Source organism: Urocitellus parryii, chromosome 2 (genome assembly GCF_045843805.1).
Source record: "Urocitellus parryii isolate mUroPar1 chromosome 2, mUroPar1.hap1, whole genome shotgun sequence".
Taxonomy (NCBI): domain Eukaryota; kingdom Metazoa; phylum Chordata; class Mammalia; order Rodentia; family Sciuridae; genus Urocitellus; species Urocitellus parryii.
In genome coordinates this window covers 174,402,355-174,428,601 of record NC_135532.1, presented here as the reverse complement: position 1 = coordinate 174,428,601, position 26,247 = coordinate 174,402,355, and the positions used below count along the sequence as shown (strand labels likewise).

Genomic DNA, 26,247 nt, shown 5'->3' with positions numbered 1-26,247 from the left:
TTTCTCAAAAGTTTTTATTGTCTTACATTATGAAACACTAGGCTTTAAGCCAGATACTAACAAAAATTTAATTTAAAAGAAAAAGAGACCCCAGCACAAAACATATCCTTCTCCCATCCTCAGCACAGGCACCCAAGTCAGACTGAGGGGCTTGCCCATTACCCAAATGTTTTTTGCACTGATAATCCTGGCCATCATGCACATGGGCTTGTCAAAGTACTTGACCAGGGCAGGCTCAGTGAGCAGCGAGGCCAGGAACTGCTCCAAGGTGATGGCCCAGTCCCAGACCACGTGCAGCGTGTGCTCCCAGGCAGCGCTAGTGTGCCTTGACCACACGGAGCTGCGCACCAGCTCCGTGTCCTCCCTGCTGTTCTCACAGTGCAGCTTGTCCTTTGTGCCAGCCGGTACTCAGCACACGAGTAGGAGAACATGGAGCTGTCGTCCTTGGTGTAGGTCATCAAAGGTCAGCAAGGAGGTGCAGGCCCTGTTATCGCGGGGCAAAGAGTCCTCCAGCTCAAAGTCCTCCATCTGCCCCAAGGGAGTGCTTCTCGCCATCGCCTGTAGCAGCCAGAGCTCACCCGGTAGCATATGCTCTCAGGGATGCCCTTCAACACCAGCTCTCAGGTTTTTTTTCTGTCGGGTACATACACATCCTTTGCTCATACTCAGCAAAGTGAATCTTCCAAGTTTGCTCTTTCAAAAACTCTTTGGCCCATTTCTGGTTGAATTCCTCAGGAGACTGCCCCTGATACATGGTATTAGGGTCTGTGGCTATGAGGACACTGTTGCCATTCAGGTTAAACTTAAGCTCTTCATCTGAGCTTATGCTTCTCTGGTGGAGGAAATAAGGTTGCTGGGCTGAGAATACACCTAATCATCTGAACTGTTGTAGCTTCCTGCAAACTCTTTGTCCAAGTATATTTTTGGAAGTTGTCTGCTTCAGGAAATCTGAGCTCCTTTGCACTAGAAAGTTTCTATCTTTCAAATTGGTAAATAGGAAGGTCATCCTGTTCCTGGTGCTGATGGACAGAAGATTGGGAAGCACACTGGAGCTATCAGCCTTTGCCACAATGGTCACCTCTTGGAGTGGGATTATGAAGCTGCATAGGTTTTCCTCCTTGCTGGTGAAGCAGATATAACTTGTAGAGACAAACATTTAGCCTAAAATATGCATTTTGTTAAATGCAGTCCAGAGGGCACAGTATGTGTAGCCATCTAATTTTTCATCTTTGGGCAGCTGGAAAAGGGCACAGTATCTCTCACTCTTGGCTTCCATGAAGATCATGTTGCAGAACAGACAACCTTCTTAAGAGATTTCTTCTTCTCTTTGAGTTGGGCAGGGATCATCTTGCTCAAAGCCTCTGCTTTAAGAACTGCCTCTTAGCTGTGTTGGCAATCTTATCCATCAGCTTGCATGTCTCCTTGATGTTGAAGAATATGGAAAGGAAATGTTCACTGGAATGTGTGCTTACTTTGATCCCATCAGATAGGAGCAGCAGGGCGTTCTTCTCAAGCTGAGTACGTCCACCCACTGGATTACCAGCTTGGCTTCCTTCCCCATAAAGAAAAAATAGAAGCACAGGTGGTTAATATTGAGGCACATCCAACCCTGCCAGGGGACTTTCTCCTTCCAGTAGCTGCAAGACTAATAGTTGATGAGCTTCTCTTCTTCAGGCATCCCAAACACCCTATGAAACTTCACAATGACTTCTTTAAACTTTTCTATGTCATCATCTTCTGCTGCAGTCTGGCTGGGCACAATCAGGAGCCACTTGTCAAAAGAAACGAACTTTATTTTTAGAACCACACAGGCCAAACAAAACAGATCCTCAGGAAAACCTTCAGAGCCCAACTGCCACCACCGGCTTTCCACAAGCCTCTCAACCTCCCCCACTCCTCCTGCTCTTGAGGCCGATTGGCTGGGTTGCGTGGGCGGAGCCAAAAAGTCCCCCAATGAGCAGCTCCGTAGTCTGAAAGGGCAGGGAAACAGCCCAATGAGCATCACCGCAGAGGAGTCAATCAGCTAGAAGTTGCTGGGGCCGCTGTGAGCCAATCATCAGCTGGCAGTCTGAAAGTTTGCTGGGGCCCCTTCAGCTGTGGCTCTCAACATCTCCCCCTCTCTGTTTAAACAACAAGCATGTGGCTTAGGGACCATGCCTGCCTTAGGTTGTCCAATAGTACATATGGTCCTTACCCATTATCGGATGAGCTGACCTCAAAGCATCAGCCTCCTGTCTTAGGTTGGTACAATTGCAATTGGATCTTACCTGTCACTGACTACCGGTCCAGTAAACAGCCACACCTGTGGATAGGTCTTTGTACCAGCGGGGGGGGGGGGGGGAGAGGTGAGGTTCTTTGCCTCACCTCTGTTGGCCCCCAAATTTTAGCTGAACGATCATGACAAGCAGAAGGGAGAAAGATAACACCAAGCCAATTGACGGCTCCTTTTGGAAAAATTGTACCACCGATGACATCATCAGCAAAAATACCCCAACACTACCACAAGTTGCTGCACCAACAGATAGTTCACAATGCATACAGGTGAGTTCACAATGCATACAAGTGATACATAGTCCAGGCAAGTTGTGCAAGCAGTTCAGTGATGGCTATTGCAGAAGCTGTAGATTGGTTTTATCTTTGTCTTCACCGGCACTGGGATGAAGATATGAATTCTGGCAATAATGGCTAAAGAAAAAATTATGTAACATTCCAGAAGGCACTAAAAGAAAAAAATTTTCTTAACAATTTACATTATCTTGAAGTGAATTATTAAATATAATGAAAAGGAAAGGTGAAAGTAAACAAACAGATCTGTTAACCTCCTTTTTTGTTCACATATTAAAACAATCCTCAACAGTTGTTTACCCAATTTAAATTAAACCATTTAAATCACGTGAATAAAAAAAAATATTTGGATCCATTTTTTCATGAGCGCTCATCATATATGATATATGGACATACATACGTACAAACATACAACATAAAACACAAGTGTGCACACAACACATAACATAATAGTAAAGGCCTTATAACTTTTTACAGGTGAAATCTCCATTGCAATGTTTAAAAACTCTATAGTCAAAAAATAGAACTGATCAGCAAAACATTAACCTAGGTCTATATGAGCTCAAAAAACAAGATAGAACTTTATGATGTGGGAAAGGGAAATAATAAAATAGATATTGAAAAAAGCATCCTGGTTCTGTCGCAGATGTAAGGGTAGCCAAACTGGAGTTCTGGATATCAGCTGTTATGGATTTGAGCCAAATCATCTTCTTTTTGGTCTGTAGAAATCGCTTTAGTTAATCTTTCTGGAATCCAAATCGGCTGCTGTTCTTCCTGTGGAAACACACAAACAGACCCCCGACTCCAGACAATTACTGGGTCAGGACCTTTCCATTATCCTGTTAGAATATCCTTCCAAAGTACCTTGGGCTTATGTACATTTTTTGGACACATATGCCTTTCCACAGCACTAAGTCCTGATGAATCCAAATTTTAAAAGTTTAGAGTAAAAAGAGTTATTTTAAGTTTATCTTTGGGGAATATATACCCCTTCCCAATTCCTTCTTTTTGCTTTAATACGTACATTTTAATAGTTTCTTGAGCTCTTTCAACTATGCCTTGTCCCTGTGGATTGTATGGGATTCCTGTTATATGAGTAATGCCAAATGTTGAGCAAAATTGTTTAAAAGAGGTAGAAGTATAACCAGGGGCATTATCTGTTTTTAACTGTTTTGGAATGCCCACAGTGGCAAAATTTTGTAAGCAATGAGCTATAACATCTTTAGTTTTTTCTCCGGCATGAAGGGAACCCATCAAAAATCCAGAAGAAGTATCAACTGTAACATGAAAATATTTTAATTTTCCAAATTTTGGCAAGTGTGTGATGTCCATCTGCCAAATATGGATACCTAATATCAATCCTCTAGGATTGACTCCAAGATTAACTTGTGGTAAAAAGGTCACACAATTTTGACATTGTTTTATTATTTGTCTAGCTTGTTTCTTAGTTATTTTAAAATGCTTTTGTAAAGTATTAGCATTGACATGGAACTTTTAATGAAAATTTGTAGCTTCTTCTAGTGTAGAGAAAATATGTATGTCATGTGTAGTTTTATCTTCTAAATCATTGCCCAAACTAAGGGCTCCAGGCAATCCTGTATGTGCCCTGATATGTCCTATAAAGAATGGATCTTTTCTGTCCCAGACTAGACTTTGTATAGTGGAAAACAAAGAGAAAACAATAGAGGAAGGGGAAATCCTATCAGCATCTTCAAGGGATACTATAGCATTAACTATATACAGACTATCGGAAAATAAATTAAATACAGAATCTTTAAACATCACAAAAGCTTGTAATACTGCATTAAGCTCTACCTTTTGAGCTGATTGTTTGGGTACTAAAAATGTAAAAGTTTGATCAGGTGTAACTATTGCTGCTGTACCATTATTTGACCCATCAGTGAATATATTTGGAGCATTCATGATAGGTGTTTTTCTTGTCATTTTTGGAAAAATTACAGGATGCAATGACCAAGAAGACAATAAGGGATTAGATGGTAAGTGGTTATCAAATGAAACATTAGATTTGCACATGATTATTGCCCAAGTATTTAACTCATTAGCTAATTCATCAATTTGATTCATAGTATATGGAGTAATAATTTTATTGGGAGAAATTCCAAACACTCCCTTTGCTGCTTTTATTCCTTTGAGTATTAATTGTCCTACAGCCTCAGGATACCTAGTAAGAATAGTGTTAGGAGAATAAGATAAATGTATCCATAATAATGGACCTTCTTGCCAAAATACTCCTGTAGGAATATTTTTTGTTGGTAGTACAATAAATAATAAAGACAAACTTATATCAATTCTATCCAAATGCATATTTTCCATATATGTTTCAATTATTTTTAATGTCTTTCTTGCTTCGGGTGTTAACATGCGGGGTGAATTTGGATCTGATGGACCTTTTAGGATATCAAATAAAGGTCCCAACTCTCCTGTTGGTATACCTAGATAAGGCCTTATCCAATTTATGTCTCCTAATAACTTTTGAAAGTTGTTAAGTGATTTGAGTTGATCTACTCGTATTTGAATTTTTGGTAGCTGGACCATGGTCGAGGATAATAGAACTCCTAAATAATTAATTGGAAAATTTAATTGTACTTTATCTATTGCTATCTCTAGATTATACTTTTTTAATAAGTTTATAAGTGTGGCATAACATTCTAGCAATGTGTTTTTAGCTTTGTGTGCTAATAATACATCATCCACATAGTGAAATATTTGTAGTTCAGGATTTTGATTTCTAAGTGGCTGGATTACTTTGTTAACATAAATTTGACACATAGTTGGGCTGTTAGCCATTCCTTGAGGGAGTACTTTCCATTCATATCTCTGATCAGGACCTTCATAATTCAGTGCAGGGATAGTAAATGCAAAATGTGGACTATCCTCAGGATGAATTGGAATTGAAAAAAAACAATCTTTAATATCTATAACTAAAACATACCAAGTTTTTGGCAAAGCAGACAATTGAGGAATCCCCGATTGAGCAGGTCCCATAATGACCATTTCATTATTAATGGTTCTTAAATCTTGCAGTAATCTCCTTTTACCGCATTTCTTTTTGATGACAAAAATGGGAGTATTATGGGGAGATACAGAAGGATGTATATGTCCTTCCGCTAATTGTTGTTTGACCAGGTCATGGGCTGCTTGTACCTTTTCTTTAGTCAGGGGCCACTGACGTCATTGATTTTTTAATACTCTGCAATGATGCCCTATATCCTTCCTCTCACCAATATGGTAGTATCATTTTTGTTTTTGAAGATGGAGAGCATCTGCAGTAAATTCTGCTCCACCCATTCCCAGGGTTCATTGATTTCCTTCCTGGAGCCACCATAGGCAATGGTCCAATAGAGCAGGGAGTCTGGAGTCTGGTACAGGATTCAGTAACTGGAGTTACTAAAGTCCAACACAACATCAAGGGTACCCACCAGGAGGCCACTGGCTGATTTTCTGCCTCTTTGGGAGACACCTGACCTCCCAGGCATTTGGCACCTTTATGTTTTTAACAGATTCAAAAATGTCATTTGGAATTTTCAGTCATAGCACAATGCCTTCACTCACTAATGGATTCAGAGGTCTCCATCGGTAGACAGTAGGCTCCATTCCTTGGAGCTTGAAATGAGGCTGAACATCAGTAGAGTGTGTGGTTGAGGGAAGCAGCTCACATTGTGATCAGAAAGTACAGAAAGCCAAGGTTTATCTCTTGATGGAGACTTTTCAGGTGAATAGAAGGAATCCAAACTAGTGATTCTCAACCTTGGTTGTTATTGGAATTACCAGATGATGCTGGAAAAACCCTGATACTTGTATTTTACTCGCAGAAACTGTAATTTTATTGATCCAGGTTGTGGCTTGGGCCATTGAGGGGTTTCAAAAACCTCTCCAGATGAGTTCAATGTGTGATGAAAGTTGAGAACCACCCACCTTAGCTGAAAAGATTCAATTCTCTTCTCTTTGATTGACAATTCCCAAACACCACTTATGCTGGAAGAGTGGGCAAAACCCTTGCATAAGGATATAGCATGGAAATTTCTGAAGATTTAAAAAATTTAAACAGAAAGGAAATAAACACATAATACATGAAGTACAAAGACATCGTTCTGATACAATAATTGTCAGCTTTCTCAAGTATGAAAGATAAATATGTAATTATGCACAATAACCATAGCATCAGTCTAAAAAGTAATATATAAACACAGAGGCATGAGAACATATTTCTCTCATGCTCATTTTCTCTCCTTCCAATTTTTCCTATTCCAAATGATCTCAAGCATTAGTGGCAAATTAATGTGCCAGAAAAAATAGATTCGAACATATCAATCCCTTTACAAAGCACTTTCAATACCTCTTAATTATTCACAGGGGGAAAAAAAAGGTCTGAATTTCTTTCCTAACTTTCTCCATAATTCACCATCCCAAAGTTATTTACTATAATTCTCTTCATATTCCTCCCTTCAGGGGCTTTGCCCATGCTGTTCTTTATCATTGCTTCCTTCAAATCCAAGTGGAAAATCCTCTCATCCTTAAAAGTTTATACGTGCATAGGCTTTTCGTGACCATTCTGTAGTCATTTTCCCATCCTCTTAAATAGTGTAATCCTTCTGCAGTCTATAAATCTGTGTTATAAATAATAAAAACTTTTCACATTAATTTTTTGGTTCATAAAATTAATTCTTTCAACTATTCGACATTTACTGAGCACCTGCTGAATGGGTTTTGTGCTGGGGGAAGACATGGTCCCTAACTAAGATGAGAGGATGTTAAGCAAGTGGCTTGATTATTTGTAGTTGTGCCTGGGAATTTTATGGGAAAATAGATGAGTCTTTATCATACTCTAGTAACAAAGCTATTCATCTTTCTAAGTATGGAAAGCAGTTGAGCCAATGCCAATGAGGGCCTTCATTCTAAAGAATTGGTCTTAGAAGTAAGTGAGCTAATAGGAAACAAGCCCCTGTTTTTTTTTCAGAAGAGGCTACTGAGGATTAAACTCAGGGACATTCAAACACTGAGTCACCACATCCCAGCCATATTTTGTCTTTTATTTAGAGACAGGGTCTCACTGAGTTGCTTTGTGCCTGGCTGTTGCTGAGGCTGGCTTTCAACTCAAAATCCTTCTACTTCAGCTTCCCTAGCCCCTGGGATTACAGGCATGTGCCATCACTTCTAGCATGCCTCTGGTTTTAATAAAACAATCTTGGAGGAGATGAGCCAGGGAAAAGGTGTCTATTGCTTCTGTTAGCAGGAGCTTTAGTGCTGGTCATAATCGGGTCTTCCATGAGGCTCTTTTTAGTGATCAAATGATAAGTGAGGACTCCACTTGATTCTTTTGGTCTTATGGAGAGTAAACACTGCTGGTGAGAACACAGGAGCAGCCAGGTTGTGGATTGTGTTGGGTCACTGACATCAAATTTGTTCCCATCTGCATCCTTAATATATGACAATACAGGGCACAGAATTCCCTGGCTTGTCACCAAAGTGGAAGACTGGAATGGGAAGGAAGACAGCTGCTTTGTCCAATAAAATAAATAATAGACTATCCCCTTAAAGTCATCATTGCAATGAGCTCTATAGGGATTTGGGGGAAAGGGTTATCCCTTATTTCTCTAATTTCGAAAGTCAATAAGACTTTCACAAAACATTTATCATTTTATTCTTTACATTTACTTATTTAAATACATTTTTTTCTTTTTTTAATTCATTCTAATTTGTTATATATGATAGCAGAATGCATTACAATTCACAGTACACACATAGAGCACAATTTTTCATATCCCTGGTTGTACAAAAAGTAGAGTCACACAATTTGTGTCTTCATTCATGTACTTAGGGTAATGATGTCCATCTCATTCCACCATCTTTCCTACCCCCATGCCCCCTCCCTTCACCTCCCACCCCTTTGTCCTATCTACAGTTTGCCTAGTCTTACCATGCTCCCCTACCCCAACCCCATTATGAATCACATCCTTATATATATCAGAGAAAACATTCAGCATTTGGTTTTTTGGGATTGGCTAACTTCACTTAGCATTATGTTCTCCAACTCCATCCATTTACCTGTAAATGCCAAGATTTTATTCTCTTTTATGCTGAATAATATTCCATTGTGTATATATACCTTATTTTCTTTATTCATTCATCTACTGGAGGACATCTAGTTTGGTTCTACAGTATAGCTATTGTGAATTGAGCTGCTATAAATATTGATGTGGCTGTGTCCCTGTATGTAGTATGCTATTTTTAAGTCTTTTGGGTATAGACCAAGGAGTGGGATAACTGGGTCAAAGGTGTTTCCATTCTTAGTTTTCCAAGGAATCTCCATACTGCTTTCCATATTGGCTGCACTAATTTGCAGTCCCACCAGCAATGTATGAGTGTACCTTTTCCCCCACATCCGTACCAACACTTATTGTTGTTTGTCTTCATAATAGGTGCCATTCTGACTGGAGTGAGGTGAAATCTTAGACTAGTTTTGATTTGTATTTCTCTAATTGCTAGAAATGTTGAACATTTTTTCATCGATTGTATGTCATCTTCTGAGAAGTGTCTGTTCAGTTCCTTGGTGAATTTATTGATTGGATTATTTGTTTTTTTGATGTGAAGATTTTTGAGTTTTTTTTATATATCCTAGAGATTAGCACTGTATCTGATGTGCGTGTGGTAAAAATTTACTCCTAAAACGTAGGCTCTCTATTCACTTCTCTGATTGTTTCTTTTGCTGATAAGAAGCTTTTTAGTTTGAATACATCTCATTTATTGATTCTTGATTTTAATATTTGTGCTATAGGAGTCTTATTAAGGAATATGGGGCCTAATCTGACATGATGGAGATTTGGGCCTACTTTTTCTTCTATTAGGTGCAGTGTCTCTGGTTTAACTCCTAGGTCCTTGATCCACTTTGAGCTGAGTTTTGTGCATAGTGAGAGATGGGGGTTTAATTTCATTTTGTTGCATATGGATTTCCAGTTTTCGACGCATCATTTGTTGAAGAGGCTATCTTTTCTCCAATGCATGTTCTTGGCACCTTTTTTCTAATATAAGATAATTGTAATTTTGTGGGTTTGTCTCTGTGTCCTCTAATCTGTACCATTGGTCTACAAATCTATTTTGGTGCCAATACCATGCTGTTTTTGTTGCTATTGCTCTGTAGTATAGTTTAAGGTCTGGTATAGTGATGCCACCTGCTTTACTCTTACTGCTTAGGATTGCTTTAGCTATTCTGGGTCTCTTATTTTTCCACATGAATTTCATGTCTGCTTTTTCTATTTCTATGAGGAATTTTATTGGGATTTTGATCAAAATTGCTTTAAATCTGTATAGTGTTTTTGGTAGTATGGTCATTTTGATAATATTAATTCTGCCTATCCAAGAGCAAGGTAGATATTTCCATCTTCTAAGGTATTCTTTGGCTTCTTTCTTTAGGGTTCTGTAATTTTTATTATATAGACCTTTCACCTCTTTCATTGATTCCCAAGTATGTATGTATGTATGTATGTATGTATGTATGTATTTGTTTATTTTGAGGCTATTGTAATGGGGTAGTTTTCCTCATTTCCCTTTCTGAGGATTTGTCACTGATATACAGAAATGCATTTGATTTATGGGTGTTGATTTGATATCCTGCTACTTTACTGAATTCATTTACTAGTTCTAGAAGTTTTCTGGTAGAAATTTTAGGGTCTTCCAGGTATAGGACCTATCATCAGCAAATAGTGCCAATTTGAGTTCTTCTTTTCCTATGTGTATCCCTTTAATTTCTTTCATCTGTCTAATTGCTCTGGCCAGTGTTTCAAGAGCTATGTTAAATAGAAGTGGTGAAAGAGGTCATCCCTGTCTTGTTCCAGTTTTTAGAGGGAATGCCTTCAATTTTTCTCCATTTAGAATGATGTTGGCCTGGGACTTAGCCTATGCTAAGATAGCCTTTATGATGTTGAGATACGTTCCTATTAGCCCTAATTTTTCTGGTGCTTTGAACATAAAGGGGTGCTGTATTTTGTCAAATGCTTTTTCTGCATATATTGAGATGATCATATGATTCTTATCTTTAAGTCTATTGATGTGGTGAATTACATTTATTGATTTCTCTATGTTGAATTAATCTTGCAACCCTGGGATGAATCCCACTTGATTGTGGTGCACAATCTTTTGGATATGTTTTTGTATTCGATTTGCCAGAATTGTATTGAGAATTTTTACATCTATATTCATTAGAGATACTGGCCTGAAGTTTTCTTTTTCTGATGTATCTTTGCCTGGTTTTGGAATCAGGGTGCTATTGACCTCATAGGATGAGTTTGGAAGTGTTCTCTCTTTTTCTATTTCCTGAAATAAATTGAAGAGTATTGGTATTAGTTCTTCTTTAAAGGTCTTACAGAACTCTACTGTGTATCCATCCAGTCCTGGGCTTTTCTTGGTTGGTAGACTTTTGATGGCATCTTCTATTTCGTCACTTGAAATTGATCTGTTTAAATTGTGTATATAGGTACTGGGGTTGTGGCTCAGTGGTAGAGTGCTCGCCTAGCATGCATGAGGCACTGGGTTTGATCCTCAGCACCACATAAGTGTAAAATAAAGATATTGTGTCACCTAAAACTAAAAAATAAATATAAAAAATAAAATAAATTGTGTATATGATCCTTATTCAATTTGGGAAAATTATATGTCTCTATAAATTGTCAATGCCTTCAATATTTTCTATTTTATTGGAGTAAAAGGTTTCAAAATAATTTTTAATTATCTTCTGTATTTCTGTAGTTGTCTGTTGTGATATTTCCTTTCTCATCACATATGTTGGTAATTTGAGTTTTCTCTCTCCTTCTATTCATTAGCATGGCTAAGGGTCTGTCAATTTTATTTATTTTTTTCAAAGAACCAACTTTTTGTTCTGTTAATTTTTTCAATTGTTTCTTTTGTTTCAATTTCATTGATTTCAGCTCTGATTTTAATTATTTCCTGTCTTCTACTGTTTTTGGTGTTGATTTGTTCTTCTTTTCCTAGGGCTTTAGATGTATTGTTGTCATTTATTTGTTGACTTTTTCTTCTTTTAATATGAACTCCATGCAATGAACTTTTCTCTTAGGACTGTTTTCATAGTGTCCCAGAGATTTCGATAGGCTGTATCTGTGTTCTCATTCACCTCTAAAATTTTTTTACTCTCCTCCTTGATCTCTTCTGCAACCCATTGTTCATTCAGCATATTATTTAATCTCCAGGTGTTAGAGTGGATTTTATTTATTATTTTATCATTGATTTCTAATTTCATTCCATTATGATCTGATAGGATGCAGGGTAGTATCTCTACTTTTTTATATTTGCTAAGAGTTGCTTTGTGGCATAGTATATGGTCTATTTAGAGAAGGATCCATGTGCTGATGAGAAGAAAGTGTATTCTCTCGTTAAAGGATGAAATATTCTGTATATGTCAGTTAAGTCTAAGTTATAGATTGTATTATTGAGTTCTATAGTTTCTTTGTTCAGCTTTTGTTTGGAATATCTATCTAGTAACAAAAGAGGTGTGTTAAAGTCACCCAAAATTATTGTGTTGTGGTCTATGTGACTCTTGAACTTGAGAAGAGTTTATTTGAAAAACATAGCTGCTCCATTGTTTGGGGCATATATATTTATAATTGTTAAGTCTTTTTTTGTGTATGGTTCCCTTGAGTAGAATATAGTGTCCTTCTTTGTCCATTTTGATTGACTTTAGCTTGAAGTTTATCTTATTTGATATGAGGATGGAAACCACTGCTTGCTTCTTCAGTCCACGTGAATGGTATGATTTTTCCCAACCCTTCACCTTCGATCTGTGAATGTCTTTTTCTATGAGTCTCTTGGAGGCAACATATTGTTGGGTCTTTTCTTTTTTTATCCAATCTGCTAGTCTTTATAGTCTATGTCTTTTGATTGATGAGTTTAGGCCATTAACATTCAAAGTTATTATTGAGGCATGATTTGTATTCTCAGCCATTTTTGTTTATTTTTGATATTTAATGTAATTTGGTTTCTCCTCTGATTAGACTTTCCTTTAGTGTAATCCCTCCCTCTGCTGATTTTCATCATTGTTTTTCATTTCCTCTTCTTGGAATATTTTACTTAGGATGTTCCGTAGTTCAGGCTTTCTTGTAAATTCTTTTAACTTTTGTTCATTATGGAAGGTTTTTATTTCATCATCAAATCTAAAGCTTAGTTTTGCTGGATATAAGATTCTTGGTTGGTATCCATTTTCTTTCAGAGCTTGGTATATGTTGTTCCATGATCTCCTGGCTTTGAGGGTCTGGGTTGAAAAATCTGCTGAGATACAAATTGGTCCCCCCCATATGTGACCTGATTCCTCTCTCTTGCAGCTTTTAAGATTATCTCCTTATTCTGTATGCTAGGCATTTTCATAATGATGTGCCTCGGTGTAGATATGTTATGATTTTGTACATTTGGTGTCCTGTAGGCCTCTTGTATTTGGTTTTCCAATGCGTTCTTCATGCTTGGGAAATTTTCTGATATTATCTCATTGAAGAGATTGTGCATTCCTTTGGTTTGAAACTCTGTGCCTTCCTCTATACCAATAACTCTTAGATTTGGTCTTTTGATGCTGTCTCATAATTCTTGGATGTTTTGTTCATGGTTTCTAACTTTCTTCACTGTGTGATCAACTTTACTTTCCAGATTGTGTACTTTGTCTTCATTATCTGACATTATTTCTTCCAAGCTATCTAGTATGTTGGTTATGCTTACTATTGAGTTTTTTATTTGATTTATTGTATCCTTCAATTCAAGGATTTCTGTTTCTTTTTTTTCAGAGTCTCTATCTCTCACTTGAAGTAATCTTTTGCTACCTATATTTACTCTCTCTTCTCTTTGTTGGAGTGATCAATTTTTGCCTGTATTTGCTCATTTAGGTCATTCTTTAATTCCCAGATCATTTTAATTATGAACCTTCTGAACTCCTTCTCTGACATTTCATCAACTTCACTGTCCATGGGTTCTGTTATTATAGTGTCCTGGTTTGTTTGGGGCACTTTCCTCCCTTGTTTTTTAATGTTGTCTATGTGTATCCCTTTCTTGAAGTGTGGATCTGAGATATTACAGTTTCTTCCCTATATTCTTATAGTACCCATGCAGATTGTCTGTACCTCACCTTGATGTTGGGCTTCCAAACCCTGCTGGTGTCCCTCAATGTATGCTACTGCATCTAAAGGTGATGGCAGCAATAGCCAAGGTAACTCAAGATAATAGTTAAGGTGCCCCAAGATGGAAGCAATGTCTTCCAGAGATGGGGCTGAAAGGGTGGGCCTCACACTCCCTTTGGGATGCCTGCTCTAATATGCAGCTACTTCTGGGCCCTGTCTGCTGTCAAAAATTTAGGGGCTACTGTGTGGGGAAGGCTATGGCAATGACTGCAGTGTCCCAAGATGGAAATGGTTTAAGCTTAGGCTCCAGGTAAGGGGGTGTGAACTTGGACCTACCCTGGACCTGGGTCCTGGGCAATTTGGTGTGGATGGATCTGAGCCAGGCCTGGGCTCCGGCGGTAGTCTGCTTGTTGGAAGAGGCGGTTCTGTGCCAAAGCTTGGGCCCCAGCGGGTGTCTGCCAATGGAGGGGTGGACCCAGGCCTACTGTGAGCCTGGGTCCCATATAGTCCGGTGTGGGTGGATCTGGGCTACTGGGCTTGACTTCCCATGGTAGTCTGCTGGTCAGAAGGGGTGGTTCTGTGCCAGAGGCTAGGCTTTAGTGGGTGTCTGCTCCACCTGTGGAAGGGTAGACCCAGGCCTACCGTGAGCCTGGGTCCAGTGTGGGCTGGAGTGGGTGGTCTGGGCTGGGCCTGGGCTCCAGTGGTAGTCTGCTGGTCAGAGAGAATGTAGATTTCTATATTAAGTGTTAATAGGAAGGTATGGTATGTTGTTAAGGTTGCCAGATATAGCAAATAAAAATGACTCCCAGTTAAACTTGAATTTCAGATAAATAAAATATTCATAAAACAGTCTAGTTATAAAAAATATGGTTTATCTAAAACCTGAGACATACACTAAATAATTGTTCATTATAATCTGAAATCCAAATTTAATGGGTCCTTTATTTTCCCCACTATCCTAAATCCTGTCCTACTACACTATGAAATCAAGCATCTAAAAAGGGTGACTGAATTGAATTGTTTGTTTTCACTAAAATGAAATTACCAAATGGCTGTCTTCCTGTGTCCAGCATAGTGCTTTACTCATAGTAGGTGCTTAGAAACTACCTTTTGCTCTACAAGCTGTGAAAAGATAGGCACTGTATCCATCTTGCTTACCATTTTAGCTCTAAGGCCTATTACCTGGTGCTTGATGAATATATGATTAAATTAATAGCTGAGACACATGCCCCTGAAAAATTGCAGGGTTGATACTTTAACCCCAGCACTTATTGCTGGCTGATAAGACTTCTTGGACAAGCCCAGTTCTGATTTCTTGGCTTGTCTCCTTTTTCATTTTGTTGTGTTTTTCAGGTTGCTATTTTGTTTTGCTTTGTCGTGTAATCAAACCTACTATTACCCATAATGCCTCAATCTTATTTCCTTGCTTTTCCCTTTGGATTCTAGGAAGATTGCTCTGAGACTCCAAGACCTTAAGCCCAGGCAGAAACTTGAAAGTCCATAACACAACAGCAAGAATTGCTTAATGAAAATATTAAGGCATGTCTTTTTAGAGTTAATATTTGGGTTAGGGCTTAAGTTTTGATCAGAAGACTAAAAGAGAAGGAAATCTATATTATATTAATGGTGGGGAGGATTTTTATATATCTAGGATTTTTGTTATCTGTCCTATAAATACATAACATACAAAATGCTTCTAACTATTAAGTACATTAATTTTCTTACATAAAATTGGAAATTTTTTAATGTTTATTTTTTAGTTGTAGTTGGACATAATACATTTATTTTTTTATTTATTTTTATGTGGTACTGAGGATTGAACCCAGGGCCTCCCACATACTAGGCCACAACCCCACATGCTAAGCCACAACCCCAGCCCATAAAATTGGAATTTAACCTAAGGTTTATTCCTAGAAGTGAACAGAAATTGTAGAAGTTATTTCTAATGTAGAAAGGCTAGAAGGCTAATGTGGGGGAAAGTGTCTTGTGAGAAGAAAGTTTTAGAACTGTAAGGAATCCTAAAAATAACTTACTTAGTATAACTTATATAATGAGTAACACTACTTTCTTGTTTTGAAGAGGAGTATAAGGCCCAGAAGTCATTCACATGATGAATGACTGAAGTGAGTGAAAAAGATATCACTCAATAAAACCTAGGTGTTCCACTGACTTTTATGTCTACAACCCACTTTCCCTAGTTGTTAGCAGTCCAGCAAAGGGTGGAGGTTATACGGTGGAGTAGTAAAATCAAGACCCTTCTGCCAAAGAAAACAAACAAAATCTCTGTGCCAAGAGAATCTATATTATTATTCTTGACAAGCTGAATTTTATTATTATTATTGGTTTTTTTTTTTTTTTTTTTTTTTTTGCAGGACTAGGGTTACAACCTGGGGCCTCACACATGTTAAGGAGGTGCTCTACCACTGAGATACATCTTCATCCCTTCTAGGGTCTTTCTTAGTTAAAAAAAAAAAAAAAAAAAAAAAAAAAAACCTTCCTTCAAGATTAAAGTTTCTTCTATTCCTTGACCCCTGTGTCCTAGACTGATTCACTCTTCCTGTATAGTTATATTTTTGGCCGGAGGAAAAAAGCCAACTTGATCTTTGAGAATAAAGAGTTACTTATGAAATTTCCAAAAGCTTAATAAACACTCTACATTTTTTCAAGACTATCCAGGCTTGCTTACACACACACACACACACACACACACACACACACACACAAACACACAAACACACACACACACACACACACAAATGTCATGGTTCTTTGCTTACAATTAAGTGGCAACTCCCTGGAATGGCTCTTGGTTTTATTCATGTTACAGTTACAAAGAACATTCATGTGTAGTTTTATTATTAAGGTAACTCCAAAGTTATCACTGCAACCTTCTGCTTTGAATTCAGACAAGGAAAGGGAAGATGGGACATGGATGGGTTTTGTTGTAGTTAATAAACATTGGAAAATAAGTTATTAACAAACTCAATGTACAAAATAAGAAATATTTAAAGATGTGGGATCCCCAAGCAAAAAAATATCCAATTGTGTCATTGCTGCTGAAGTTGGAAACGACAACATTGTGAATTAAGCATAGGCTACCATGGTTTTGAGACACTTTAGGTCCTCGCAAAGTTCTGGATTGTTTCTATATTAAAGAAATTTTAGGAATTGGAAAGATGATCGCGATTTCTTGGTGGACAGAATAGCTGCCAATGTTAGTTTGGGGTTTTTGTTTGTTTTTCCTCAGATGCAAATGTCTGAGATAGCTTTAAATTGTTATACGGATAAAATAACCCCAATGCTTCCACATGAGCGCTTTGAGGGAGAAAAATGAAGTTAGAAGGGAAATAATCACATGTTGTAAACAGAGGAAAAGTTATTATGCAAGAATTTATCAATTATTAATGTTTTTCTATAGGAATAACTAGGAAAAAAAACCCGAATCCTACCAATTCCCAGCGCAAATGAATTAGAGAAAAACGCAGCTGAATAAGTAGAGGCACTTTCACTCTCAAGGAAGATGAGGTGTTACTAAGGTAGTACCGAAGCACGGCGGCGGTGGTGGGGCGTGTCTTTCCACAAGTAGGACCGATGGACACGGAGTATCATGGTATCATTTAAAACGTGTGATTTTAAGGTGCTCAGGGTCTAGCATCTCCCAGCTGGGGCCGAAAGACGAACTGTTAAAGCCGCGGTCCCGACCAGCGCCCAGGGCAGGGGCTCTGCTGTTTCGCCCTGGCGGGCGAGGTCTGCTGGGAGCTAGCGCTGGCGTGAGTCACTCTTGCCAACAGCTAGTCTCGATAGCCCCTTTCCACGCCGGCTGCCGGGGTGGGAGGGCGAGGAGGCCAGCGCGCATGCGCGCTCCCTAGGTGCAGCTAGAGTGCCTGCATGAGTGAGAAGTGGCTGACTGTTCCAGCGCGACATCTCCACCCCTGAGCCGGTTTGGTACCCGGTTGGTGATGTCGTCACCACTGAAAGCCCGCACCAATGAAAACCTCGACAAAATCGATATGTCTTTGGGTGAGGGGTCGAGTTGGACCGAGTAGGAGAGGGGGGAGGTGTGGGTGGAACCAAGTGGCGCGGTCTGTGGGGGAAGGGGGCCGTTGGCCGCGTTTGCGGATCGAGTTTTCTTGCGGGTGGGCGGAACCGAGCTGGGGGTCCAGAGGGGCACCCGGAGCTAGACCCCGGGTGCCGGAGTCCAGCCTTAGGGATTCCGGCGTCTCCTCAGTGGAGGCTCTCTCTGACGAGGGGCCGTGGGGACGGGGACGCTGCGGGCCGGAGATTTGGAGGGTCCTGGGGTGCGTGTACCCTCGTGTCCCCCAGAGGGGCGCCACCACTGGCCGGTTACCCCGCTCTTTGTCAGGGAAACTCCGCGGGTTTCCCTCGAGCGTGTTCGCCGGGGGCGTTATCGGAGTGGGAACTGGGGGAGCTGTGGTTTCCTAAGACCCAGCTGGGTCTGTGATGGGTTTAGAAGAGTGGTTCCCGGCCAGGGCTTGTTGGGCACAGCCGCTCAGGCCTACTGGCTGCTGACGGGCGCCCCCGGGCCCTGGAGCTCTGTGAGAATAATCGTTAGGCAAGGAGCGCATCAGACGTGTGTTATTAGGTGTGTCTAGAAAAGCACATTCTCCCTATCGTGGCCCCAAAGTTATTAGCTAATTAGAAAAAGGAAATAATAAAAACCGAGGGATTTACGTGGATCGCTAAAAGCCAGGTAGAGCACGGGGTGGGGGAAAGGGGCGGAGGGTCCCGCACATATAAGAAGGGTGGCCTGATTTGGTGCTATTACATAAAAAGAATTGGCTAGCCAGGCGCCTTGGCGCACATTTATAATCCCACTGGCTTGGGAGGCTGAGACAGAAGGATCGTGAGTTCAAAGCCAGCCTCAGCAAAACCGAGGCGCTGAGCAACTCAGTAAGACCCTGTCTATAAATAAAATACAAAAAAGGGGCTAGGGATGTGGCTCAGTGGTGGAGAACTCTAAATTCAATCCCCAGGACCAAAAAAGATAAGATTAATGAGCCGTTAAAAATTTAGATTTGACACTATGGAGGCCCCAGCCTTTGGGTGTTTGGTTTAGCTGGCCCCAAATTACATTTTTATCGAAATTCAAGTTGTGGTATTAGATGTAATCAGATCTGTCTGCTCTTTCTCTTTCATGCAGTATTTCAGAGATTTGTAAAGTAAATGCCTGACTAGTGGATTTAGAGGTGTAAGCTTTTTAAGGATGATATTTAGGATAGTGTTCGGCCTGAAAACATTCTTTTAGTTGCCAGTTCTTTCCATTTTTTTTTTTTTTGTTGTTGTTGTTTCTCTTTCATTATGGTTTAATCTGGAAAGCTCTTGGTCAAAAGTCAAGAACTCTTGTGTTCTAGGATTGCCACGGGTCAGAACCCAGTGTGGGAATTAACTAAATTATCGGAAATAATCTGCTTGCCTTCAAGTCTCGTCTCACTGCTAGTCAGTAAAATGCTTGAAAGAAAGAAAGACTCTTTTGACCTAAATGTAAGAAAGTCTTTAACAATATTTATTGAGTCCTAGGCACTGGACTGTGCTTTTTATGTGTTGCTTTGGTTTTTCTTCATAATAACCCCCTTGAGGATTATACTACTAGTGATGAGCAGCATGGAATTCAGAGCCATACTGTCTCAGGTGGGGATGCTGCTGCTTCTCTCACTTACCAACCATGTGACATGTGGGCAAAGTATTTGTGTCTCTTTTGTTAAAAGGTGATAGTTTATCCACCTCATACGTTTGTTGTAAGTATTAAATGAGTCACTATGCAGGTACAAACTGTTTAGAACAGTTTCTGGTACACAATAAGCACTGCATTTTGTTTTTATATACTATGTGAGCCATTATAACAACAAAGTACTCTGGGGAGATTTGAAGTATTTTATGTGAATAATTCTTTGAATAGGAGTAAGGGTCTTAAAGATTACAGATGGATGAGGTGGAGCCACAATATATTAGCATTGATCCTTATAATCTATTATATTTTCTTCTGACTTAGAAAAGATTGATTCTAGTCAGATTATTTGTACTTAAAGCAATTTGGAAAAGATAGTTGAGGTTAATCATTGTTAAGTTTTATTATGAAGTTGTTGATTATGTATGTACAGTTTCTTTGATTCATTTGCTTTATAAACTTAAAATTAATATTGGAGTTAGGACTAGAGAAAGTATTATTGGGTTCTAGTATCCTTTAACCAGATATAAATAGGAATCTGGAGTACATTTAGTGTTCTGATCTTCACACTATTCTGTTGTGATTTTAGCACAATGTGATGTTTACGAATTATCCTAGAGTTGTTTGAAAGTGTTTTTTGGAAATAATGAGCAGTATTACAGAGTCAATGTAGAAAGAAAAGTAAAGTAACTCTGAGGGACTTTGCTAGAGGAGGTGAACTAGTAGCATTTTAAAAAATATTGTACCTTTATTATGGTGTGCTGCAGTCTGGCTGGGCAAAATTCATGAGCCACTTATCAAGCAGAAATGAACTTTATTTTTAGAACACATGCAGCACCACACAAGCTCTTCAGGAATTCCCTCAGAGCCCAACTGCTACTACTGGCTTCCCACAAGCCTCTCAACCCCCCACTCCTCCTGCTCTTGAGGCAGATTGTTTGGGTTGTGTGGGTGGAGCCAAAAGAGTCCCTCAATGAGCAGCTCCCTGGTCTGAAAGGGCGGGGAAACAGCCCAATGAGCATCCCTGCAGAGGAGCCAATCAGCTGGCAGCTGGAAGTTTGCTGGGGCCCCTTCAGCTGTGGCTCTCAACATCGGTGCTGGAATTTAATTTTACATTTGTTATTTGCACATCTATTTCATCAATACTTTTAGAACAGGGATTATATTATACTTTTGTTGTTTCTATTACAGCATAGCCTTACATATACAATCATTGTACAAAGTACATACTCAATAAATATTTGTTCAGTTGAGATTTAGAAATTTTGGTCTATAATTGAATGGTTTACTTAGTTTTTGACTGCCTATATTTTTAATAAAAGGTGGTCATCATTGTAAAATGGAGAGTTCTGTGATTATGAAAGTAAGCACAGTATGAATAATTTTTGTAAATGACTTTTTGCTTATTTATATTTATTAGGGAAACAAGTGCTATGGACAGTAGAAGTCTTCATTTGTTAGTAGATCTGTTTAGGCTATTACTTTGAACTTTTCCTACAAAAACTTTCTTCAGAACACCAAGCAAAAAGGCTTGGGATTTGGGCTTTTATCTCATCATTATTAACATCTTAATGACAGTGCTTTCAAAAGAGAAGTTAGGGACATAGGAAATCTATTAACTAAAAAAGTCAGACTTGAGTAATTTAGTCAGTAAGTTAAAATGAAAATAATTATGGCATTTTCTCTGTTGTAGTTGATATTATCAAGTTGAATCAAAAGGAAGGAAAGAAGCAAGAGTTTTCCAAGAGTAAATAGACAACTCCAGCAAACTAGTATGTGGCAATTCAAGATGAGAATACAACCCAGCAGAATTTTGGTAAGCTTTGAAAATAAGATTTAATGAAATGCTGTTTTTTGTGGATTCTTTGTATACTATCTTTATTTTTTTTATTAGGGCATTATAATTATACTTGGTAAAGGTTCATTTTGACAAAGTTATACATGCATGGAATTTGATTTACTCCATTGCAGTTCCAGTTCCCCTCCCCCATTCTCTTTTTTCTACTGATCTTCCTTTTGCTTGTTCATTTATTTTAATTTTTTTAAAAGAATTTAACCTTTGTTTATTTGTTTTTTAGGTGCTGAGGATTTAACCCAGTACCTCATCCATGTAACGTAAGTGTTCTACTACTAAGCTACAACCCCAGCCCTCATTCATTTATTTTGATTGGCACTTTTTATTTATACATAAAGGTAGAATTTCCTGTGATATATTTATATATGCTCATACCATAATTTTGTTAAATTCATTCTGTATTTCCTCCTCTTTTTTGTTCGTTCTTTTTCCCCTGGATCCCACTGATCTGCCTCAAGGTCGAGGCTGATAAGAGTCTAGCATACTGTCTTTAGCACATACTTAAAACCTTGTTTTAAAAAAATTTAAGTTTTCTTAAGTGGTGATACTGTTTTTTAAAAATATTAAGTCATTTTAAAGAAACCTCAATATATAAATAGTCAATCATACTTAGGGTTTAGAATTGGGAAAGATTTTATATATCATGAGATTCTAGCTTCTTCCTGGTGAGAGTCTGTCTGATAGAATAACTAACTCCATTTTAAATGTTTTGTGAAAGCATACCACCTCACAAGACAAATTATTCTATTGTTGGAAATGATTCTACTTACTAGAAAATTCTCTTAATTTGAATTAAAACATGCCTTTCTGTTGTTACTTTTAGAGTGTTATAGGAAGCAAATTCCTTTTTCTAAATGATAACCCTTTTAGTATATGAATATCGCTATATAGTCTGTATTGGAGGCTATATGTATATAAATTATGATTTGTTAGAGCCATTAAGGCAGGGAGGCTGCTGTAAGAAATCAAAAGGAGACAGAAGCAAGGTGCAGAGGCTGAATAACAGAAAGGCAGAGTGGCAGAGTAGCCCCTTGTCCAAGGTGCCAGCCTTATTTATATCAATAGGTTACATTAGATAACTGGCATCAATAGTACATTATTGTTCATTGTGTCATTAGGTAGGTTACAGAGTTAACAGCATTATGCAGCTTATTCCTCAGTTACATACTGTAGTTGCAATGTGCAATGTTAGGAGCTTTGTGTAGCTCTCAAGTTACTATTATGTAATTAGACAGGTTCAGGCACTGCAGAGCTTGGTGAAATTGTGGTTGTCTAACAAGAGCTCCTTTATTCCCAGGAGCTGAGTGCTTGAGATCAAGGTTGAGGCTGATAAGACTCTAGCACAGAGCCTCCTCATGCAGGCATTGCCACAGCAGCTAGGCATTGCATATGTATTAGTTATCTTACTGGTTCCTCAGAAAAATTGCAGAATATTCCAAGTGTGGAAAACAAGGGTGCCTGTTACTCCTCAGGAGTTTGCTCACCAGAGGAATACTGTCCTGTACATTTCCACAGCCAGAATCCTTACAGGCTGCTCTTTCAGGAACTCCTGGGTAGAATCCCCCAGTTGGAGAATGCCCAGATCACACTGGCCCATCTTAGCTCATAGCCTTAGAAGATCAGTCAGCCTCCCAGAGATGGGCATAACCTGCCAAGAGCCAAATAACCTGTCTACTGCAAGACCCCTGCCACACAAAGAAGCAAGTACTAAAACTTGCAGGCGATTTGAAGACTCCTCCCACACTGAAACCTTATACCTGCTGATCCTCTTGGATCTGTACCTCTATAAATAAAGCAAGTACAGGTTTCTTCTTTGTTAGAAGCCTGACCCCTCTGGCCAGATCAAGCAGTCACCCCTGCTTTCAAAATATTTTTGTTATTTTTTCTTTATTTCTGGTATATTATTTTCATAGCATTCATTTTGCACCTAGCCCATCCCTCTCATGGGTACCTATTCCCTCACCCACACGGGCTATGAAATATTGGTGCCTGGAACAGGGGATCCCCAATTGCAAGGAATTCAGAAGAAAAGGAAAATTACAGGTGGGTGCTTGGCCCTCCTGGGGGCGGAGAAGCCCACGCTCATGGAATATCTTACTGAGAGAGAGAGAGGAATCTTTCAAATGGTGGGATCATAGACACAGGGAATTCAAACTTTAAAAAGAGGAAAAAAAATCTATACAGCTACACTTAAGATCATAATCAGAGTGGCAGTTCAGTAAAGAGAATACAACTTCTATAATTCTTAAAAGTGGTAACAAACTTGGTTGATTTAAGTCAAGCAGATACAGTCAGAATGCCTGCCTGCCTAGCTTGTCCACCTCCCACACTTCTTTGTCTACCAAGAACTCTACAGGAAAATCTAGCTGAAAGTAAAACTTAACCAGCCGAGTTAGATGCAAGAATTTAAGATGCTGGGAGAGAGGATCCTAACCAGGAATTCAGGGAAAATCTCAAACCTGTGATAGGAGAATTAATTAGCAAGTTTTATAATTTAAATATGTACACTCCTACAACAACTCGTCATGCTGCAGAAGCAACAGGTTTTCTAACCCCAGGCAAGACAGACAGGAAATTGCAGACTTGGCCCATAAAAACTCATGGAATATTACCCGCCCTAAGGGGATATTAATTGCTTATTGCCAGGTGGTCTCCCACCCAGGCAAAACCCCTCAGAGCTAGACCAGCAAGATAAGAGAAGAAATAATGCGCAGGTCGGAGGTGCCAGTGGCATGGGCAATAGGGATGACAATGGAGTTTCAAATCTCCTGCAAAGTGCACAAATGAATGGCAAAGTAACCCCAGTCTTCTCCCCCACTTGGTTTTTGTTGGCTTTTTTCTAACCCCTCCTCCCTGCCCCACCAGTCCTGCATCTCTTAAGAGTGGACAAAGGAAGAATAAAAAAAGAGCTAACCTTTTTCATCCTACAGCATTAGGACAGAAGAAAATTGAAATCTCAGCTGTGATTTTTTTCTTTTGCTTCCTTAATTAAAAGCTCCCTTTAAAAAAGTTATCTTTACAAGCTGATCTCGACCCAGAGACCTTTGGCATGTGAGACAAACAGGGTAACCGTTATGCAATGCCAAATGCTTCTGCTTAAAACCTGAATCTCCATAATCTTAAATTAATAAACTGCAATTCATTGTTTTACCAGCAAGCTCATCATGGGAAACCACTGGCTTTCTCCTATTCTCTCAAATAATTAGATTGTCTTTGGCCAAAGTTAAATAAGAAAAATTCTGAAGTTAATAAAGGACATTTTAATTATGCCTTTTAAGGGATTATTTTTTGTTTTTCCAGGGATGATAAAGGTAAGTCTCACAATTATTAGGACAAGAAGCCAGCAATCTGAAATACTTTATTTCAGTGTCTCATAATTGTCAGATTTCAACCTGGCTTATCTATCAAAGCAGGCCTGCCTTATATTTAAATCATTTAAAAGTTTAATTAACTATCTTAAATTCCTAAACAGGTTAAATCAAATAAAAGCTTTGATAAGTGTTTATACCATTACTTACAACCTTTGGAGCTCCACTTACAAAAAACTTTTTTTGTTGTTTATTTGATTTGTAAATGTGTATACATAATACTTTACATTATGTCTGCATTACATGATATCAAAATCAACTTATAAATCAATTAGCATGCTTATAATTTAAAATTAAAAAATGGATTCAGATACCTTTAATTCATGTGACTTAAGATTCAATTTAAATTGAGTAAATAGCAATAAAGATGTCTTTAAAATGCAAATAATTAATAAAGTTGTTAATTCCTATAATATTTAAAATTTACGTCCATTTGCTTCTAACAATTTTCTTCAACAGGAAAGAGATAATTAATACTATTAATTACATTTGTTTAGTGTCTTGGCTTTTACAGTTAAGAATAAGTAAGTTAAATTTAAAGTAAATGGGATTAATTATATAAGTCTTTATTAAAAGAGCTTATTAATTTACAAAGTCAAAGTGCTAAAATGTCATTTATTGGGTGCTGAAATATTGTCTATTAAATATAAACACATCAAACACTCTTAACTAAAATACATTTAAACATTAGATATGTTTGTAATTTGGTTAACATTGAAAAGGTCTAAAATTTCTGTCCTCACTGAGAACCAAGGTGCTGGGAATTAAATTTCTGTCAGTTGTATAGGATCTAAGATTTTTTCACCTGGTAAAGTAAAAACCTATAGTATAAGTAAAACAAAATTTATACAAAATAGTTTTCAAAAGTTTACATGTAACTAAATTGGTTATATATAATTAACACAATAAGCTAGAGTTATTTAAAGGTTTTTACTCTTTAAATCCTGCTAAGTTTCTGACCTGAGGCATAGTCCATTCTATCACAATGCTGTGACCCCTGAAAGTTTCATTGGTAATATTCTAGATTTCAGGGAGGATGATATTAAAAAAGATCTTTGGCATTTAATTATCGTTTCAGATTTTCTCCATCTTACAGATGGCTCCATACATAATTTTATTGACAGGAACTACAAGGAAGGTTCCTGCTATGGCCTACAAGCCTATGCTCAATCTCCTTACGCTTTAATTACTGAAATATAAATATAGGGAGGAAAAAAATGATAAATATCATGTGACTTGTAAGTAATGTAATCTAAGCTCATTTTTAAAAATAACTTGGCTCTAAATAATTCCAAAGCCCTGTATAATTAAGTGAACATTAATGAAAAGATTGTGACTAAAATGCTTTGAGAGCTACTATCATAAACATCAGTTATGAGCTTTCTGCCCTTTAATTTGAACAAAGGCTTAAATGCCATGTTGACTATAAATATGTCTGTTACTACAGCCAAATATAATACTTCCTAATGGGATTGGGAAAAAATTACAAATCATCTAATGGGTATTTTACATAGCAGTAATAATAGTTTGAACCTTATAGAGTTACATCTTAACATCCAGGATATTCAGAAAAGCAGGAACAATCTCATGGACTCTGCATCTCTAGCTGAATAAATACTTCATGAACATACTTTATATACAGAG

The 26,247-nt window shown here is 38.2% G+C and overlaps 1 pseudogene; it reads right to left on the bottom strand.

Annotated features, from left to right (window-relative positions):
• Positions 1–408: 408 nt before the first annotated feature.
• On the bottom strand, positions 409–22,832 carry LOC113187569 (TBC1 domain family member 9-like; annotated as a pseudogene).
• Between the last annotated feature and the right edge of the window lie 3,415 nt (positions 22,833–26,247).